The sequence below is a fragment of the Macrobrachium nipponense genome, chromosome 45, assembly GCF_015104395.2.
Source record: "Macrobrachium nipponense isolate FS-2020 chromosome 45, ASM1510439v2, whole genome shotgun sequence".
Classification (NCBI taxonomy): Eukaryota; Metazoa; Arthropoda; class Malacostraca; order Decapoda; family Palaemonidae; genus Macrobrachium; species Macrobrachium nipponense.
In genome coordinates this window covers 12,680,582-12,689,303 of record NC_061105.1, presented here as the reverse complement: position 1 = coordinate 12,689,303, position 8,722 = coordinate 12,680,582, and the positions used below count along the sequence as shown (strand labels likewise).

The 8,722-nt window shown below is 35.5% G+C and overlaps 1 pseudogene; it reads left to right on the top strand.

Annotated features, from left to right (window-relative positions):
* LOC135214078 (uncharacterized) overlaps window positions 1-3,179 on the top strand; it is a 16,933-nt pseudogene extending 13,754 nt beyond the window's left edge.
* The last annotated feature ends 5,543 nt before the right edge of the window (window positions 3,180-8,722 follow it).

The following is an 8,722-nucleotide window of genomic DNA, read 5'->3' as shown; positions in this document are numbered from 1 at the left end:
ATATATATATATATATATATATATATATATATATATATATATATATATATATATAGGTTATTGACCCTCTTTTAAACATGTAGTGTTGGATATTACTGTTGCATTGATTGCACTGAATTTATATAGAGTTTCCATATTATATTATTATTATTATTACTATTATTATTGATTATTATTATTATTATTATTATTATTATTATTATTATTATTATTATTATTTACATGTATACACACGCGCGCACACACACACACACACACATATATATATACATAATATGATATTATATATATATATATATATAGTATATATATATATATATATTATATTTATTTATCCATTTATATATATATGTATATTGTATATTACATACATATATGTATATAATTATCATTATTACTATTATTAATATTATTATTGCATATATACATACATACACACACACATACATACATACATACATCATACATACATATATATATATATATATATATATATATATATATATATATATATATATATAACATATATATGAGAGAGAGAGAGAGAGAGAGAGAGAGTGTAAACTTAAAACCCGGAATGGATGCTATGAATACCTAAGGAACCAAAATGCAGGAATGCTGAAGGCATTGTTGAACCAACTCTCCTCTATGGAAATGATGTGCGGATGCGGAATGAGATTTGAAAAAAAAAATGCGTAATCTTGAGAGGAAATTGGCTCGTGTAAGGTTTTCGGATGCAAGAAGAGTGAGAAAGGTAAGAATTGTAGAATCGCAAAGAGGAGAGAAGTTTTGGCTTAGGTGAAAGGATTTATTAGTATTTTAAGATGGAAAGGAAGGCAGAGAAACTTTTTGGATAGGATGGCGTTAAAGAGACACTGGAAGGGAGGAGCCATGGCATCCAGAAGAAGAGATACGGATTAGGCTAAACAACAGGATAAGGTGAATGATACAATTAGTGGACTTCATAGAAATAAATAGGTAAATAAAAATATATATATATATTATATTAATATAATATATATATTTATTATTATTATTATATATAATAATAATATATTATATAATTTATATAATTTATATGGTATTATAAATAAAATGTAATATATATATATATATATTTTATATATATTATAAATATATATATATATTATATACCGTATGAACTATATATATAATAATTATTATAATTTATATATTTTATTATATTATTTATATTATATTTATATATAATTAATAATTAATAATAAGATAATTAATATTAATTATATTAATTATTATTATTTTATTATTAATAATATTAAATAATTTATTATTTAATTTATTTATATATATAATATATGTGTGTGTGTGTGTGTGTGTGTGTGTGTGTGTGATGCGTGCTCGTGCGCTCGTCTTAGAGATCACTTTTCCGGTGAAACGACAGATACTTAAGTATGAAAGAAATGACATTGCACATAGCCAACACAAAGCCTTAGCGTTTATTGAACCTTGCAAAAGAACTTAGGATGACCTATATATGTGACCTATTTCTGCCCTGTAGAAACCATTCCAGTATTCCCACTGGATAAAAAAAGTAAGAAACCGAGGTACACACGCGCAAAAAAAAAAAAAAAAAAAAAACATACTATAACAAAACCCAGAAAAGATATTTGCCAAGGGAATAAAAGAATAAGAGATCTTTTGCAGATCTTGCGTTTGTCCCCCCCCCTCCTTACCACCTCCCCATCCCTCCATTTCGTTTATTGGCTGAGAAACGATAAAAAGAGATAAAAAAAGAAAAAAAAGAAAAAAACCACCTCGAAATGGAAAAAGCAGACCAGATTTCTTGCCGCCGTAGCTGGGAATTTATATTTTGCTCTCTCGAGATTCTGCTTTTCCTCTTCTCCTCTTCTTCTCTTCTCTCTTCTCTCTATTTTTCCGTTTAGGGATTTCCTTTGGAAAGGAAGGCGGCCGAGATAAGGGAGAATAAGATGTCGGTAATGGGAGACGGACAGACAGGCAGGCAGACAAACAGACAGACAGACAGATAGGTAAACAGATAGAAAACGGCAAGAGAACGGTTGTGGAACAAAGATGCGAATGGTTCTAGAAGACTGGAAACATTTTTGACCTGGAAAAATTTTACGTTTTGTTTACGTTTTCTTTTACACCCAGCAGGAAGTTGCATTATTCACGTTTTCTTTTACACTCAGCAGGAAGCTGCAGTATTTACGTTTTCTTTTACACCCAGCAGGAAGCTGCAGTATTTACGTTTTCTTTTACACCCAGCAGGAAGCTGCAGTATTTACGTTTTCTTTTACACCCAGCAGGAAGCTGCAGTATTTACGTTTTCTTTTATGCCAAGCAGGAAACTGCAGTCTTAACGTCTTCTTTTACACCCAGCAGGAAGCTGCAGTTCTTTTGCGGTTCTATTTCAAAACGCTGTAGTAGTGAGAATAGTGACACGTGAAATGATTAATTCTTTTCCAGTTAATGACGGAATAATGAACTATTTAGCAGACAGAAACAGACAAAAAACATCTCCTCCCAGACGGTGCTAACCAGAGAGAGACAGAGACAGAGAAAACGAAGTGGCTTTTGAGAGAGAGAGAGAGAGAGAGAGAGAAAACGAAGTGGCTTTTGAGAGAGAGAGACAGAGAGAGAGAGAGAGAGAGAGAGAGAGAGAGAGAGAGAGAAAACGAAGTGGCTTTGAGAGAGAGAGAGAGAGAGAGAGAGAGAGAGAGAGAGAGAGAGAGAGGGAGAAATCCTTTCAAGGGAATCCGGGGGCGTGGCTTAAGATCACGTTTAAGATAACTCACACGCGGCTCCAGAAGGCTGCCGCAAAAGGGCGTCGTCTATGTCCAGTCTCTCCCATGAATTTTGCTGGACATCGGACGAAGAAGGACTTTCCATTTGAAGGGATCTTTCCAGCGATGCATCGGTGGGAATAAGCGGTGCTGGGTTGGGCGGGGGTAGGAACAAACATGATTTGTTTGTGTTTGTATGTGTATGTATGGATGGATGTATTAATGAACGAACGCGTCACCTACAAGCTTGTTATACAGCGTTGTTTATGGGGTCGAGGGGTGACGGATAAGGGTTGGCCATATGATCCAGAATCATCTTCCAGTATTCACGAAATTTTTTGGGATGAGGGTGCTAACCCCACGTCCCACCTAGTGAATGTTCGAGGGGCTTAGAGCTACGTGCCGAAGGCATCTTGCAATTGATAGCAGCAACCCATCCAAGTACTGACCGTACTTGATACCCATCGTGCTTTGAATAAAACCCGTTGAATTACATCTGCAAACGTCTTTCTCCACCTGGAAATAAAAGGAGCATTTATTTACAAGAGTGCATGGCCTTCAATACGTCGGAGCGAGCGAAGACAGGTTACACTCCTCGCTTCTGTATGATTTATGAAATGGATGGATGGCTGCGACCTTTGGCTGGAAAGGTGAGGAACTCTGGAACTCTGGAACCTTTGATTCCATACCAGAAGGAAGGGCGGGGGAAGGGGCGAGGAGGAGGAGGAGGAGGAGGAGGTGACCTTTGAAGATGCATATAGTTTTCTTTGCTCTAGTCGTCTATGGTAGAAGCTTTCAGTCTTTGGAGGAAACGCCATTTCATCTGTTTCAGGAGTAATGGGTAGAGAGGTATGTGAAAAAAAACTACGTGTATACATATACATACTGCAGACAAACTAACACACACTCATATATATATAATATATATATATATATATATATATATACATAATATATATTATATATATATATTATATATAATATATATATATATATATATATATATATATATATACAGATATCCATGTTTTACAACGCGACCTGATTTACTTCTTTAAGTAAAAGCTTAGTGGGTAAGATCACTTTATACCCGTGCCCAGGAGCAGACCTTACCTTACAGACCTTACACTTCGTTCGGGTTGCCCCAGGTCCCTCATGTGAGGCGCCTCTAATGTCTACCAGAGAGTTGCTAGTACATCTTCCGGTATATTTTGCATCTTCCAATCTTGGATGTCTGGGATGCAGTTAGATATTTATCGAGCTTATTCTTAAACACATCTACGCTCACTCCTGATATATTCCTCAGATGAGCTCGGCAACGCATTGAATAGACGCTGCATTATCGATGCTGGTGCGTAGTGGATTAATGTTCGTGTGCTTTCCTTATTTTTCCTGGTATAGTTTTGGGCACTATTAATCTACCTCGCTTGCTCTTTCTGATATTTTTAGTTCCATGATATTTTCTGTTATTCCTTCTTTCTGTTTCCATGCCTGAATTATCATGTAGCGTTCTCTTCCTTTCTAGACTATATAATTTTAAGGATTGTAGTCTTTCCCAGTAGTCTAGGTCCTTAACTTCTTCTATTCTAGCTGTAAAGGACCTTGTACACTCTCTATTTGTGCAATATCCTTTTGATAGTGGGTACCATATCATATTGCAATATTCAAGTGGACTACGAACATATGTTTTATAAAGCATAATCATTGTGTTCAGCTTTTCTTGTTTTGAAGTGCCGTAACAACATTCCCATTTTTGCTTTACATTTTGCCAACAGAATGGCTTATTTGATCATTGCATAACATGTTCCTATTCATCATCACACCAAGGTCTTTAACTGCTTCCTTATTTGTGATTGTCTCATTATTAGTCCCCTATATGCATATAGCTTTCCTTCTCTGTCTCCATAATTATTGATTCAAATTTATCAGAGTTAAATACCATCCTATTTACCTCTGCCCAATCATATACTTTGTTAAGGTCTCTTTGTAGAGCATTCCTATCTTCATCACAAGTAATTTCTCTACTTATTCTTGTGTCCATCAGCGAAAACTACTCACTACCGAATCCTTAACATTACTGTCTATGTCTTCAATCATAATAACAAACAATATTGCAGCTAGCACCGTACCTTGTGGCACACCGGATATTACCTTGGTTTCATCCGATTTTCTCATCGTTTGCAATAACTATCTGTTTTATTTTGTTGTGTAAAAATTCTTTTAACCCATCTTCCTACTTTATCTACGATATTGTTGTTTTCTAATTTTCTTTGTAATAATATTATGGTCTACTTTGTCAAAAGCTTTTGCAAAGTCTAGATAAACCACATCTGTTTCATTTCCGCTTTTCATATTTTTGAATATGTTCTCACGGTGGACTAACAGTTGGTTGTGTACTTTTTCCGGGTACGAAAACCGTGTTGTCCTATATTAAACAAATTATTTTTTATTAAATGTTTCATAATATTTTTCTTCATTACCCTTTTCATACACTTTCATAATATGTGATGTTAGACTCACAGGCCTATAATTACTTGCCTCTAGTCTTGATCCACTTTTGAAGTAGGGGGCCGATATATGCTAATTTGTGCTCATCATAAATCTTGCCTGTATCTACACTTTGTCTTAATAATATTGCAAGTGGCTTTGCGATAGAATGAACTACTTTAATTTCTTTAACAAGATAGCAGGGACTCCATCCGGACCCTGCAGCAGCTCCATTTTTAATTTCATTAATTGCCTGCACAATATCAGCTTCATTAATTTCTATGTCAGCTAAATATTCACTATTTTCGTCCCTTACTTCTATATCATTATCTTCATATCTATTCTAGGGGTGAATTCTCTCTTATATCGTTCTGCCAGTATGTTTGCAAATTTCCTTTTTTCATTCGTTAATCTCCCTTCAATTCTCAGAGGGCCTATTTCTATTCTTCCTTTATTCATCTTCTTCGCATATGAGTAATAGTTTGGGGTTTGCTGATATTTAATAGGGTTTTTTCTTCCAAGTCCCGTCATTTTTCTTTTCTTTTGATTGTATAATCTTTTGTTCTGCATTTTCTATCTTACTTTTTAGTTCTATAACTTTCCATGCATTTTTTTCTTTTGCAAGGACCTTTTTTCCACTTTCTGATTTTCTGGAACAAGATCCTTCTGTCTCTTGGTATGCATGAATGATGTTTACTTTCTTCTTCGGTATATATTTATCCACTATTTTCTCCAATATTTTATATAATATCTCCGTATTTACCCTTATGTCATCACTTACGAAAATGTTATCCCAATCTTTGTTTAATTCTTCATTAATTTCTGACCATTTTATATTTTTACTGTAGAAGTTGTATTTTCCATATCCTTCCCACTTTTCATTTCTTGCTTACTCTATTTTCACTTGCTTTGGAATGACTGTTAATTCTATGACATTTATGATCTGAAATACTCGCATTATAAAACTATTATTTCTTTAAACATAATTCATCTCGTTCACAAATACTAGGTCCTAAAGTATTTTCCTTTCTTGTTGGCAGGTGATTTATTTGTTGAATGTTGTATTCTAGTAGCATATCTAATAGCTTTTCAAATTGCCTCTTATCTTCTGCACTACTATTACTCTCTTTTTTTTATATGTATAAGTACCAACCACAGTCTTCCTATTCGTTCTTTACCATTCTACGAAAGGAAAGTTGAAGTCACCAGATAGAGAATAGTCCAGTCCTTGTGATTTCTACATATATCATCCAATTTTTCTATATTAAGTCAAACTCTTTAGATTAGGGGGGAGGGGGTGGGGGGGGGGGTTCTATATATTACTAACTATTGTTCATCAAATTTTTCAGAGTTTCAAATTCTCCCGCTATTAAGTTTCACATTCTGAGTACTATATTTCTCATGGGTTAGGTTCCGGGTTAGGTTCTTTTCTTAAGTACTCTATTTTTCTTTTTGAGTTACTCGTAACTAAACCCTGCGCATTCATCACTATGATGGTTTGCGTGTTTTCTCCTTCATTTAATATTGGTAGTAATAAGGATTTTCCCATGTCTCTTTCCTGTTCTGGTATGTTGTTCTTTTTTTCATTTCCAGAAATTCTGACATTAAAAAATCCAACTTTCATAATATTTGATCTTCCTTCATCATAATTATTTATTTTGTGTCTGAATCTGCAATTTTCTCCGTTTCTGCAATATCCTCTTGCATAATAAATACAGTTATTATCTCTTGAGTAGAATTTCGGAGCTTGATGCTTTGAAATTTTTTGCTGACACCTCTGCATATCTCATTGGTGGTTTGCTTTTTCTTTTTTTTCTCTTTTACCTGATATTCTTGATTCTCTCTTTATTTGTTTCTTTCTTATTTTGGATTTTATTACTTGGTTGGTTATTTATTTGATTATGATTCATGGCTACAGGGGCATATATTTGCATTTTTTGTCGAACTTACATCCTTTCCTTCTTTTAGGTTTTTACATATTTTTGGATGCAGATCTCTGCAATCATCCCCATAGCCATCTAAGTATGCACATTTACCATATATTTCATAGTTTTGACATACCTTAGGATGTTTGTAGTAACATCTTTCTCCAAATCTGCAATTCCTCTTTTCAAAAGGTTGCAGATTTTGTCTTTCTTGTCTATTTTTTTCCTCTTTCCCGTCATTGTGTAGAATCTGGGTAGAGCCTCTTCGGGATTTGCTTTTCTGTTGTCATATCGTATTTATTTCTTCGTAGGTATGCTGTTTATTGCCTCATATGTAGTATCAATGAGTATCTCTGCATCCATACTTTTTTATCTTGTTCTTTGTTTTCCTTATTTTTTTTCTGTCATTTCATTTTTGTTTACTTCTCTTCCGTTTTCCTCTTCTTCTTTTCTTCTTCTTCTTCCTCTTCCTCTTCTTCTTCATCCTCAACTATTTGTACATTCAATCTTGATTTAATAACATTGTCTATCCATGATAGACATGTTGAACAAAAAATTCTTGTATCTTTTCTCAGAGAGAGAGAGAGAGAGAGAGAGAGAGAGACGGAGAGAGAGAGAGAGAGAGAGAGAGAGAGAGAGGAAATCAAAGGCTCTCTACTTATACAAGTGCTGTCAACCACTAACCCTCCAAACAAGTAAACAAGAACTACAGAGAAACCGCTCCATAGCCAAAAGACGAAGGAATAACAGAGAGGAGAGGAAAACAAACAGAACCGAGAATAAGAAGAAGAGGAAGAAGAACAAGGAGAGGAGAGAGAATAGGGGGGTGTAGGCGGGGGAGGGGGGGGGGGGGGGGACTCAACAAAACCGAATCGAGTTAAAACCCCAAAAATCAAGTGACCACTCTCACATTCCCTTTGGACGTTGCTCTTCCCATTCCTCTATTCCCCGAATTTCTGTCGCGTCCTCTCGTTCTCGTGTTATCCAAACCTACTTTGTCTCTCTCTCTCTCTCTCTCTCTCTCTCTCTCTCTCTATTCTCTTCTCTTCGTTTTTCCCTCCCCTTGCCATCTCCGTCTGACATTTGTTGAGAACAGTCGCGGAATCGAGTTTCGCTTTTACCCTGTGTGCGTCGTAGGATTCTCGTCCGTGTCGTAGGATTCTCGTCCGCGTCGTAGGATTCTTGTCTGCGTCGTAGGATTCTCGTGTGCGCCGTAGGATTCTCTCAATTGTCTGCCTCGTATGATTCTTTCTTGTTTGCGTCGTAGGATTCTGGTCTGCGTCGTGGAAGTCTAGTCTGCACCGTATGATTCTTTTTTGTCTGCGTCAGTAGTCTTTCTCGTCTGCGTCGTAGGCTTCTATCTTGTCTGCGTCAGTATTCTTTCTCGTCTGCGTCTTAGGTTTCTTTCTTGTCTGCATCGTCGGTGTTCTTTCTCGTCTGACTCGTAGGATTCTTTCCTGTCTGCGCTGTAAGATTCTTTCTTGTATGCGTTATAAGATTCTCGTCTGTCTCGCAGGAGTCTTG